Raw genomic sequence first — 13,686 nt, forward strand, 5'->3', positions numbered from 1 at the left:
ACCATCCCACCATCCCACGTGATAAAAATGGGCCCAGCAGGTGACCTGCATGCAGATGTGGATTGATTTACTTGTAGCTGGGGTTGCTCCGGAGAAATCTGACAGGCAACCCAGTAGAATGAATGCTCCTGGCTCTGTGGAGGCAATTGTCCCCGGAGCAGCAATTCCGGAGACTGCCTAAGTGGGGGTTGAAGCAATGTTGTTCATCCTACTCCTGCCTGGACACTGCAACTCAAGGACTATTTGCAGACAGGCGGAGATATGGAGCCTTTCTTGTTTGATTAAGGAACTGGCTGAGGTACCCAGCTCTGCGCGGGGAACCAGACAACCAGAGGCCGTATGTGGCGCTGGTAATCCACTGGACCCCACTAATGTACAGCGGGTCACGGCGGGTCCTAGTGCTGGTAGATACTGGTGCAGACTGCAGCCTCGTTTATGGGAACCCGGATAACTTTTCTGGCAGAGCTGCATTTATTACCAGCTATGAAAGCTGGTCAGTGAAAGTGAAACCTGTGTCTCTGCATCTTGGCATCAGTCACTTGGCTCTCCACCAGAGACACTGTGTATGTCTCTCTCATACCTGAATATATTCTGGGAGTGGACATTTTGCATGGTCTGGACTTGCACACCATGGCTGGAGAATTCAGGTTCTGAGTTAGTGTAGTAAATCTGGTACTGCAGGGACATACACATCACCAGCCCCAAGCTCTGCCACAACCCTGACGGGTTACCTCCATTCATCAATACCGTTTGCCAGGGGGGCATACAGCGATAACTGAGACTATTCAGAAGTTAGAGGAGGTGCAAATAGTGTGTGGCACCCATAGCCCCTACAATTCCCTGGTGTGGCCAGTCAGAAAGCCTACTGGAACTTGGCGAATGACAGCGGATTATGGGGAACTGAATAAAGTAACACCCTCTTGGCATGCAGCTGTACCCTCCATCACGGATTTGATGAACCGCTTGACAGCAGAACTGGGACAGTACCACTCTGTGATGAACTTGAATAATGCATTCTTCTCCACTGACATTGCTCCAGAGAGCCACGAACAGCTTGCCTTCACGGCAGGGTGACACTGGATTTTCATGGGATTGCTGCAGGGCTATATGCATACCCCCACCATGTGTCATGGTTTTATTGATGATGTTATATTAACCTCTGATTCTCTTTCAGATTTGGAGGCGACAACGCCCCTCTTGCCAGGGACTGGATGATGCGGTTGAGACAGCAGTCCTGGCTATCTCAAGCAGGCTATTTAGCAGGCACAAGCCCTATGGGTAGTTGACCAGAGGTGCCCATTTAAGCTAGGTGTGCATGTGACCACAGATAGTTTTGGTTGGGGCCTATAGCAAATTAGGGCCTATAACAGCACATGGAGTGCCTGAATATGCCGGTAGGCTTTTGGCCCCAACTATGGAGCTGAGCTTATCTTTATTGATAGAGAAGCAGTTAGTAATAGCAGAATAGGTTATGTTCATGGATAACAACCCTCTGGACTGGGAAGCAGTTAGTAACTGCATATGCTACCCTTCAGGCTCGTAAGAGCATGGCAAGACAGGCTACAAACGTCGTGCAGATGACTTACCCAATAGCAGGATGGCTGCGTTCATGGGTAGCCACCCCTCCAGACTGGCACAGCACAGTCTGGGACAGCACTTTACCAAAGTAGGGCGCCTACTCAGAGCAGCGAGGTACACTGAGTACAAGTCCCTTAGCAGCAGAGTTACAAGAGGGCTTAGGGTCTGTAGTCCTGATGCAAGATAAGGCCATGGGGCCTGAGGCACCCCCGGCCCCATTCCTGCTAAGGCATAGTATATATAGACAGGTTTAGCCAGAGTACTGCTGCTGCCTGGAGTACTGCTGCAGTCCAGCCTAGTACTGACACTATATGGTTTGATATCAAGTGTGGGCAAAGTAGCTAATAAGTTGAACTCAGGGCAACATTGATGATGATCACCAAGGAGGTGACACCCATGATAATCTACACCAATGCTGGGCAGTTTATCAAGGCTTAACCTTGTGGTTTATTACCTGAAAGTTACAGAATTAGCTAGTTAGTCACCAGCCATGTAGGGCTAGGCCATGTGGCCAGATCTATGAGAGGAAGGATGACCCTCTCCAACCAGGTATGGGACAAACGGCAATCTGTTATTGCCTGCCCCAATGCCCCTAAAGGTAGGGAAACAAACAAAACCTGGTGTTAGTCATGGACTCTCCAAGCCCCTCATTGTAGATGTTTGGCTATCGTAGCCCCCTTAGGGGAGGGTCTGCAGTATGACTTATATGTTATTCCCTGGGTATTTAATGTGTGGCCTCCATGATTGACTGTTCATAGGGGAACGGCCAGGGAAGGAACCCTCTTCCGGTGGGGGGACATATGTACTGTCTGTGTGGCCTATTATGAGTTCCCCTGTGACTTTGGCATGGGTACAGGACCCAAAAGAACAAGGAGCTGATAAGGTGTGGTAGCGTCACCCAGGCAGAAGCCTTGGCGGCTGCATTGTTATCTAGAGATTAAAGTTGGCTTATATTTGGCCTAAGGGACGTGACTTACCCTTGTTAGTACCTGTGCTTACTCTGTCGTTTCAGCTGTAGGTTGGCATGCTCCAACTGCATTGTAGATTGGGCCCACACTTATGCCGAGGTGACCAATGTCTCCAACTGTTGGATCTGCACTGCCCTTCCAGCAGCAGCTGTGGATGGCTTGCCCTGGCACATGTATCCAGCTTCTGTGAAAAACTGGACATAGCTAGAAACTTGGGGTTCCACAGACAATGGCTGGGATGCAGCACAGCAGGATTTGGACAGGGGGTGTCGCAAAACCCATGGCAAGCCTGCCCCTTGGCTGACTCGTAGTGTCCGTGATGGGTGGGACTGGCTAATGGGAGAACATATGGTACCCCCATTGCAGGTACCACGATGCATAGAGCAGCACAGGGGTAAAGTCACTGTGGGATGGTTGCCTGCTGAGGTTTGTGCAAACATAACATGAGTCACCACACCAAGGGTGTTGTGGAACAAGTGGCCTTACCACGGCTGGGCCCCAATGGACTTTGTGCTCCCTGGGAGTTTATGGGTCTGTGGGGACACCGAATTGCCATATCTACCAACCAATTGGACTGGACGTTTTAGCTGGGAGTGGCCTTCTGTGCCTGCCACTGTGCTTCCCACATTGCCTAGTTGCCCGAATAACTAGGAGGTGCTGCGTTCCCAGTTTTTGCCACCCCTGGTGGCTCCACCCCTTAGCAATAACTATTCCTGGAGCAGGTGTCATTACTGTAGAAATGCAAGTTACAGCCCTCGCAGAGCACACAGCTCAGGCCCTGAATTATACCCGAGTTGCTCTCCTTTTGCTAACTGATGAGGTCGATCAGATCAGGAAGGTGGTGCTGCAAAACCGGATGGCCTTAAACATAGTCACAGCTACCCAGGGTGGCACCTCTGCCCTTGGAGGGACACAATGTTGTACATTTATCCCTGACATCCACTAGAACATAATGGTAGCTTTACAAGGGGTGTCACAGGGGATTAAGGCGATTGAGGACCTTACTGATGATCCCCTGCAGAGATACTGCAGAGATAGTGTCTCTGGGCACTACCCTACCTATGTTGGGCTCTAATAATCATAAGTAACATAACAGGAATATTTATGATAGGTTGTTGTTCTCCGTATTGTTGTTGTGACCTATGAGTTCAGGGTGCTGCCCTATGTGCACGGATCCCCACTAAAAGAACTCCCTCAGTCCAGGGGGTGGAATGTAAGACCTGTTTATCAAATCTGTGTGGCCAAAACTTATGTATAAAGCCTGCGTGTATATATCAAGCCTATGTACCCAAAGCTTATGCATATAACCTGTATCCAAGGCCTATGTCTCCCTTGGCCTAGGGGGTGGAGTGTAAGGAACATGGCTGTGCTTTGATCAAGGATAGGCCAAGGTAGGATGTTTACATCCTGTGTGACTCAGTGGGTTTAGAGCGCAGGCGTATAACTCCACTTGTTATCATAGCCATGTAGCCATACATGGAAAGGCCATCACTTGGCTCTATGCCACTATTGTCTGTAAAATGTATGATTGCTCTGTTGACATTGTGCAGGTACACTGGGAGAGTCAGAGCTGTCCTTTGCAGACAGACAGGGGAAGCCAGGACACAGCTTGGCTCACTTGTGCCCAGAGAAACAGTTAAACTACTGACCCTGAAGCCAATGGAGAGCTGGCCATGCAGCTGCAGGCATGGGGGCTGCTGAACAAAGCCATGTCTCTGGCTGGGAGCAGTGGCTCACACCTGTAATCCCAACACTTTGGGAGGCTGACGTGGGTGGATTACCTGAGGTAGGGAGTTTGAGACCAGCCTGGCCAACATGGGGAAACCCCATCTCTACTGAAATTAGAAATATCAGCCAGGCATGGTCGCGGGTGTCTGTAATCCCAGCTACTTGGGAGGCTGAGCAACAAGAATTGCTTGAACGTGGGAGGCGGACACAGCAGTGAGCTGAGATCGCGCCACTGCACTCCTGCCTGGGCAACAAGAGCAAGACTCCATCTCAAAAAAAAAAAAAAAAAAGCCATGTCTCATCTACCTGCTGTCTCTCTAGTGTTCTTCCAGCTCCCTGCCCCACATCCACCCAGTCACTCAGCCCTCAGCTGGGGCTGGAACCTGACACTGAGCATGACAAAGACTGACCCCCAAATGGTTTTAAATTACAGTAAAACAAAAACCTCCTTCTAAAGGCCTTAAAAATTGGATAATGACTTCGTTTCATTCAAAGAATAGATTTTAAAAGCCCCTTATAGCCATAGCCAGACCTAGAGACCACTCAAATCCATAATGATACTGGAATTATAGAATTTTAGAACTGGGGCCGGGCGCGGTGGCTCAAGCCTGTAATCCCAGCACATTGGGAGGCCGAGACGGGCGGATCACAAGGTCAGGAGATCGAGACCATCCTGGCTAACACAGTGAAACCCCGTCTCTACTAAAAAATGCAAAAAAACTAGCCGGGCGGGTTGGCGGGCGCCTGTAGTCCCAGCTACTCCGGAGACTGAGGAAGGAGAATGGCGTAAACCCGGGAGGCGGAGCTTGCAGTGAGCTGAGATCTGGCCACTGCACCCCAGCCTGGGCAACAGAGCAAGACTCCATCTCAAAAAAAAAAAAAAAAAAAAAAAAAATTTTAGAACTGGAAGGTATTTAGGGGGATAAAAATTCATTAAGTCATTTTACAGAAAATAAAATGAGCTCCAGAGAAGTGAAATTATCTACGAAAGTCACACAGCTAATTGGCTGTTAGAGCTAGGACTAGAATTTAGTTCTCTTGACTCAAGATCACCTACTTTTGAAGTATCCTTTCATTACTTAGTTCTGTGACCTCGCTGAGATTTTCTTATATAAAAAATTGAAATATGTGAACATTTAAATTTTATTCTTAAATGCTATTAATACAGAGAAATACTCCTGCTATAATTTTAAGTGACAAAATAGTGTAACAATTGTTAAGAACAATCCACCTGTGTCAAAGAGACACATACACAAACACACATACAAGCTTGGAGAAAATTCTGAAAGGATTTGGTTGTCCTAGATTGTGGCATTATGGGCAATTAATTTGCAAATGTCACCCAGTGAAGAAGCAATGGGGCCTTTGGAAAGTATATAGCTCTTATTTAAGCTTTTATCTGGAAGGTGCTGGAGAAGGTCTGGGCACAGAGCTGGCTGGCTCCACGGTTTTGTGACCTGTGCCATCACATAGGACCCCATGTTCAGAAGGACCCCACTCTTGCTTTAATGCTCTGCTGCCCATGTCTTGAAATTCTGAATAATTTTTTTGAACAAGGGATGCTGCATTTTCACTGTGTTCTGGGCCTCATGATTATGTAGTCAATCTTGTCTGGCAGCTCATCTCTGGCCCATTCACTGGTAGATGATTGTGGGGTGGTTATTTCTTTAAATTTGTTTTTCATTTTGTAAAAAATCATATTCATATTACTAAAAATTAAAAAATAGATTTGCAGAAAAATTAGATCACCCTTAAAACTCTCAAGGGCAGAGAAATTTTAACTAGTGTCTCTTCACACATCACAATGATCCTTGGTGTTTAATCAGAAGAATAAAAAACAATTCAGTACTTTATAGTATAAATTGCTAAACACATAATTACAAAAAAAGTATGGTTGTGAAATTAGGCTATCTATTCCTTGAGAGACGGAATTAGATACTAGTTTTCTATTGCCACAAATGTAGTAATTTAAAGCAAGAGTTTATTATCTCCCAGTTTCTGTAGGTCTGGCCATAATGTGACTGGGCTCTCTGCTCAGGGTCTCACCAAGTTATAATCAAGGTGTCAGCCTGGACTGTGTTTCTCATCTGAGGCTTGAGGTCCTCTTCCAAGATCAAGTGGCTGTTGGCAGAATTCACTTCCTTGCAGGACTGAGGTCCCAGTTTCCTTGCTGGCTGTCATCCAGGAACTGCTCTCAGCTCCTAGAGGTTGCCCACATTCCTTACCACATACCTGCATCCATCTTTAAGCCAGCAATGGCATATGCTTCAACTCTCTGACTTCCTCTTCTGCAACCAGCCAAGACAGCTCTTTGCTTTTAAAAGGCTCATCCGATTAGGTCAGGTCCACCTGGATAATTAGGTCAACTGTGCCATAAAACATAACCTAGTCAAGGTAGTAGATACATCAAATTTACAGTAACAGGGTGGTACAGCAGGGGGTAAGTCTTGGGAACCATTTTAGAATTCTGCCTACTACAACTGTGCTAAAGAGACTCATGTGACAAACAAGAGGTTTCTATACTCTACTTCTCTATCCAACCCTATCATGACTTTAATAGTCTTTTCAGCCAGGCACACTGATGCCCACCTATAATCCCAGCACTTTGGGAGGCTGAGGCTTCAGGTTAGCAGTTTGAGACTAGCCTGGGTAACATAGTGAGACCTTTGTCTCCACTAAATAAATAAATAAATAAATTGGGCAAATACAGGTGTGTCCCTGTATTCCCCCAGCTACTTGGGAGGCTGAGACTGGAAGATTGCTTAAGTCCAGGAGTTTGAGGTTGCAGTGAGCTGTGATAGAATCACAGCACTCCAGTCTGGGCTACAGAGACCCTGTCTCCAAAAAAAACACAAGTCTTTGCAATTCACATTTAACTCTAACATCTCTATTTTATAAGTGCGTGTTTAAGTGTAATAAAAACTGGCCATGACAAATTTGCTTATCTTTGGGGAAAAACAGAGATCCTTTTGTTTGCAAAGAAAAAGATTTAAAGAAAAATCTTGCATTCAAAAAGCCTAGTTAGTGTATATCAGTATGTTTATTTCATTAAGTTTAATACAACCTAATGAGATAAGCCATATATTCAATTTAAATGTTTACATTTAAAAATGAAGAACATATTATCTAGATACATATAATCAAGCATGAGATTTAGAAAATATTAACACAATGCAAACATTTGTCACAAATATGGGAATGTTAGCATCCTCCCTATATAAAGTACTCAGACAAAGAGATAAGCAGAACACAAGACCCTACAGATAAATGACCAAAGAACATGCCCAGACATTTAAAAAGAAGAAGTAGAAATGACTTAGTAAAAGTTGGATCTCAATGAACTCATATTTATTCGGTGTATAGGATGTGTGAGATGCTGGCATACAGCAAGTACAGGGCTGCTATTCAGCCAAAGGCACTGTTAGCGGGGTTTGTGGCCAGCATCCATTCTTATTAGTTGGTGCTTATTATCTGAGAGGTTGGTGCCTTGGTGCCTTATAGTGGTGTTAAATGTTTTGATTATCAGTGAATGTGTGTCAAATGCTTTATCACCTCGTAGTAGGTTAAATAATGACCACAGAAAGACATCATGTTCTAATCCCTGAAACTTGTAAATGTTGCCTTGTAAGAAAAATGGGTTGCAGGTGTAATTAAGGATCTTAAAAATGAGGGGATTATCCTAGATTATCTGGGTGGGTCCTAAATGCAATCTTTATAAGAAAGCGGAAGAGGGGAATTTGATACAGAGAGAAGAGGAGAAAAGAATGTAACTATGAAGGCAGAGATTGGAGTGATGCAGCCACAAGCCAAAGGTCTGTGGCCACCAGAAGGTGGAAGAGGCAAGGAATGAATCCCCCCTAGGGCCTGCGAAGGACCATGGTCCTGCTGACATCTTGATTTCAGCTCAGTGAAACTGTTTTGGACTTTTGGTCTCCAAAACTGTGTTTTAAGTCACCCAGTTTGTAATGATTTGTTACAGCAGCCACAGTAAACTAATACAATACCATATTCAGTAAATCTTCACAACAATCTCAGGAGATAGGGACTTTTATTATCCCCACTTAAAATAAAACTGCAGTATTAAGAAGCTATTAATTTATTCGATTCAGAGCTAGAATTCAAATTCAGGTCTTTCTAATTCAGAGTGGAGGTCTTACCACTATGTTGCATTAGAAAATAAAAATGAGATTCCAGAATTACTCTTTCTGGAGGAAGTGGGACTGGACTAATCCTCCCACCATAAATAATTTAAAAAACTGAACAAAAGATACAAAATAACAGTTTTCAAGCATTGGTCAACAAGCAGTACAGAACTGTGGTCCTCGAGAGAGAAGAAACAAATGAGGAGAGCCTTATAATTGCCTCTACTTTTGCCTGGAGACACGTTCCAGCCCAAGGTGCAGGGAGGGGGGTGCCCCAAACAGACCACAGTAGTCTTGCTGAGTTGAAGGAATGGAGATCAGTTTGGGGAGGCAAAAGTGGCTGGAATTTGCAGGGAAGAGTACCAGAAAGGAAGAAGGTAAATCAAGAAAGATTCCAGAAATCTGCAAGGGAGGATGTCCCCTTGAGTCTGTGGTTGAATACTAAGCCATACTTGTGTGGATGAAACCCCATAAATCTGGGCAGAGAATGACCCTCGGAACTATAAGCTAAACAATTCCCAGGGCTCACACAAAGCTGGAAGACACCTGAGTCCCAATCAGCCCCAGAGAAGCACTGGTTTAATCAACTGGGGAGCAAAGAAGAAAAGAGAAAAGACAATATTTATGTTAAAAAGGCAGAAGAAAAAAAAGGATGGCTAGAGAGAAGAACAGATACGTGATGAAACAAGAAGAGTCAAATGTTAATGGTAGAATCTAGATAGTGGGTATATAGGCATTTGCTGTAAAATTAAAGGGTTAATAAAAGAATACTATGAAAAACATGCTCATAAATTTCACTACTTTGACCAAATGAACAAAGTCCTCAAGTGACACTAGTGGTTTTTAAACGTCCACACATTTTTTTGTCATTCACCCAAAGGTGGTGTCTAATTCTCCTCTTTTTCAGTGTGGGTCAGACTAGTGTTCTGCTTTAACAAACAGAATACGGCAGAAGTAATGGGGTGCCACTTCTGAGATAGGTAACAAAAGGCATCATAGTTTCTTCTTTTTTAATTTTTATTACTATTTTTTTGAGATGGAGTTTTGCCCTTGTCACCCAGGCTGGAGTACAGTGGCGCAATCTCCAGTCACTGACTGCAACCTCCACCTTCTGGGTTCAAACGATTTTCCTGCCTCAGCCTCCCAAGTAGCTGGGATTACTGGCGCCTGTCACCATGCCTGGCTAATTTTTGTAATTTTAGTAGAGATAGGGTAGCACCATGTTGGCCAGGCTGGTCTCGAACTCCCTACCTCAGGTGATCCACCCACCTTGGCCTCCCAAAGTGCTGGGATTAAGGGCGTGAACCACCATGCCTGGCCTGTAGTTTCTTCTTTGCCCTTCCTCTTGGTTCACTCACTTGGCTAGAAAACAGCTACCTTTTTTTTTTTTTTTAAAGGATACTTGATCAGCACTATGGAGAGGCCCATGTAGTTGGAAAATGAAGTCTTCCGCCAATCAGCAATACATTGGCCAATAGCCAATAAGGAAATGAGGCTTCTTGCCAAAAACCATGAGTAGGCCACCTTGGAAGCAGATACTCCAGCCCTAGTCAGGTTTTCATATGGCTTCAACCTCAGTTAACATCTTGACCCATTTTTGATCCTGAGCCAGAACTACCCAGCTAAATGCTCCTGAATTCCTGACCCACAGAAACTGTGAGATAACTTTATTTTTCCAAGCTGTTAAGTTTTGAAGTAATTTATTATGTAGCAATAGATAATTAACACAGTCAAACTACCAAAGCTTACTCAAGAAAAGCTACACAATGGAGTAGTCCTATATCCATGAAAGAAATGGAATTTGTGGTTAAAACCTTTCAAAAGAGAAAACTCCAGGTCTGGATAGTTTCACTGTTGTATTCTATCAAGCATTTAAGAACGAAAGAAAAAAATGCCAGCTATTAGCTTAATTGTTGCTCCTTTCAAAGTAATAAAATTTATTTTGGCCGCTTTATACTTTTTCCATCTTTAGTTATCAGCAGTTTTACAACGGTGTAATTTCATGTGGTTTTCATTTTATTTATCCTGTTTGGGGTTTATGAGGGTTCTTGAATCTCAGGTTTGACGTCTTTCAATTTTGTTTTTTACAAATTTTAAAAATATATTTTTTGTATTCTTTGTTGGTTTTACCCAAGTCCTGCCTCAGGATCTATCTTTCGATTTTGTAAAGTTTTATTATTATTATTATTTTTTTGAGACAGAGTCTCACTCTGTCCCCCAGGCTGGAGTGCAGTGGTGCAATCTGTGCTCACTGCAAGCTCTGCCTCCCGGGTTCATGCCATTCTCCTGCCTCAGCCTCCCGAGTAGCTGGGACTACAGGCGCCCACCACCATGCCTGGCTAATTTTTTGTATTTTTAGTAGAGACGGGGTTTCACCGTGTTAGCCAGGATGGTCTCCATCTCCTGACGTCGAGCCACCGCGTGCAGCCAATAATTATCTCTTAAACTACTGCTTATGTTTCATTTTCTTTCTCCTCTCTTGGGACATAAATTTCCTCTGTTATATCTTCTTACTAAATCTATGTCTCAACTTTTGTATTTTTATTATTTTGTCTCTCTGCATCATTCTGGATTTTTTCTTGTAACTTGTGTTCATTCACCAATTCTTTCTTCAACTATGCCTGTTCTGTCAATTCTATCCATCAAGCTCCTAATTTCAATCATGCTATTTTCAGTTCTAGTGTTTCCTTTAAAAATTTTTTTTAATTGACGCAAAATAATTGTACATATTTATGACATATATGGTGATATTTTGATACATTTACTGTATAGTGATTAGATCAGGGAAATCAGCATATTCTTCAACTCAAAGTATTTCTCATTTGTGTTGGGAACATTCAATATCCTCTATTTGGAAATATATATTATTATTAACGATAGTCATCCTACAGTGCAGAAGAATGCTAGAACTTATTTCTGCCATCTAGCTGTTTCATTTTGTGTTTAATATAATTTTCAATGCTTTGCCAAAATTCTTGTAAGTTTAATTTTTTTTTTTAAGCTTGTCTCTGAAAACTCCAATATCTGGAGGTCCCTACAAATGTTTAAATAGAAGCTTCTGCTGGTGTTCACTCATGTCTCTTTGTGTGGCTACTTTTTATTGTGTGTTCTACAGTGCACCTGCAAAACTATTTGTACATTTTGAGGCCTAATTTGTTAGTTTTCTACATTGTATAACAATATTACCACAAATCTGGTGTCTTAAGAACAAGACACATTTATTATCTCACAAGTTCTGTGGGTCAGGAGTCCAAGCACAGATTTAGCTGGCTTCTTTTTGTTTCCTGGTCTCAAAAGGCTGCAATCAGGGTGTTAGCCAGAGCTGAGGTCTCAGCTAGGGCTCCACTGAACCAGGATTCACTTCCAAAATAACAAGGTTGTTGGCAATCTTCAGTTCCTAGCACACTACTGGAACAAGGATCTGTTTTCTCGCTGACTACTGGCTAGAGGCCACCCTTAGTTTCTTGACATGAGGCCCTCTCCAGTGGCTGGTTTACAGCATGGCAGCTTGCTTCTTCAAAGTCAACAAGAGTCTCTCAATAAGATGAATATTAGAATTTGGTGTAATCATGTCCATCTCATCATCTTTGTGGTAGTCTATGAATTACAATCAAGTCACAGGAGTCTCCCTCCACACAAGGAATACCAGGGGACAGGGATCATAGTGGCCACCTTAGAGTCTGTCTGCTACACCTAGGATGTTAATTTCTTCCTGAAAAGCAAATGTAGATTTGCTTCTGCCATGCATCTGGGAGCTCTAAAATCTTAGATAACCTCAATCTAATTTCAGAAACTGAGGGTATTTGAAGCTGAGCTGCCATCCCTTTGAAGGCCTGCTTACTTCTGGACCATTGTTACTCCTAATGAGTAGCCATTTGGGATCCTCACCCCAAGTAAGGGAAAGGGTTTACCAGTGCAGGTCCCTTCTTCCTTGTCCCATGAGGTTATCAAAATGGCCTTCAACATCTGAGCAATCACTTACCACTTACAGAACTGGCCAACACAAGGGAAAACGGCTCCCCTAACAAAGTTTCTGTTTCCTTAGGAATTCTTCATTGTTGCCAGCTCGCTGATGTCTTCAACCAGGTGTTTTTAATTAATTTATTTTAAGTTTATCTTTTTTTTTTTTTTTTAAGAGATGGGGTCTCCCTATGTTGCTGAGGCTGTTCTCAAACTCCTGAGCTCACGTGATCCCCTCGCCTTGGCCTCCCAAAGTGCTGGGATTAAAGGTGTGAGCCAGGACACCCAGCCCAGATGTTTTTAAAATTTTGTTCAGCTGCCAGCTTTTATAGATATTCTCAGTGAAGATCTAGGACAAATTTCTTGGTCTACCATCATTGTAAATGAAAGCCTTTATTTTTATTTATTGTAGAGATGGGGTCTCCCTATATTGCCCAGGCTAGTCTTGAACTCCTGGCCTCAAGCGATCCTCCTACCTTGGCTTCCCAAACTGCTGGGATTACAGGTGTGAGCCATTGTGCTCAGCCTACTTTTTTATGTCCAGCATTTGGAGAGGGCCACATGGCAAGAAATTAAGTCAGCAAGAAAACAGATTCTTGTTCCAGTAGTTTGCTAGGAACTGAATACTGGCAACAACTCTTATTTTGGAAGTGAATCCTGCTTCAGTGGAGCCTCAGCTGAGACCTCAGCTCTGAACACATCTGAAACACAGATGTGTTTCAACATAATCTAACCTAAAGCAAAACAAAGATTTTTCAACCTAGAAAAAAGATTAGCGAGTAGTAATTATATTGAATATTTCTATTTCTGGAGCTTTCCATAATTTGGAAAATACAATATTATTAAATACTGCATTTATATGGCTAAAACATGAATCTAGAAATTAGCATGGACTTATAAAACATTTTAGATCAGTTGATATTTGCTAATATCCCTATATGAAAGTCTTAAATATTAAGTATTGCTGCAAATTATATATAGTATTGAATTGCTCAAAACTGCATTGCCAAATATAAACAACACACTGATTAAACTAGCTACTGTAGTTGTCTATGGTGCCAAGATATCAAGTTAGAATATTTGAAGGATATTAATAGTATAATAGTACTTCATTTCAAATGGAAAGTCTGAAATTGATGAAAACTTCAACAATAGATACTGCATCACTATCTTTAAAATACACTGGTTTGGGAGGATATTATATAAATTTGGCAGCCTTTTATTCTTATGTGAATAAAGCATCAGGCTTTATTTTTTAAGATCTGTAACTACAGGACATACTCTCAAAATAAGTATCTGGCTGGCCATGG

At 42.9% G+C, this 13,686-nt stretch overlaps 1 protein-coding gene across 1 annotated transcript in view; it reads right to left on the reverse strand.

Moving 5' to 3' along the window:
- Positions 1–13,686, reverse strand: part of LOC105545297 (kelch-like protein 23) — a 67,521-nt gene that overhangs the window by 45,906 nt on the left and 7,929 nt on the right. The gene's annotated exons all lie outside the window — the stretch shown is intronic.

Source organism: Mandrillus leucophaeus, unplaced genomic scaffold (assembly GCF_000951045.1).
Source record: "Mandrillus leucophaeus isolate KB7577 unplaced genomic scaffold, Mleu.le_1.0 Scaffold324, whole genome shotgun sequence".
In the NCBI taxonomy this organism is placed as follows: Eukaryota; Metazoa; Chordata; class Mammalia; order Primates; family Cercopithecidae; genus Mandrillus; species Mandrillus leucophaeus.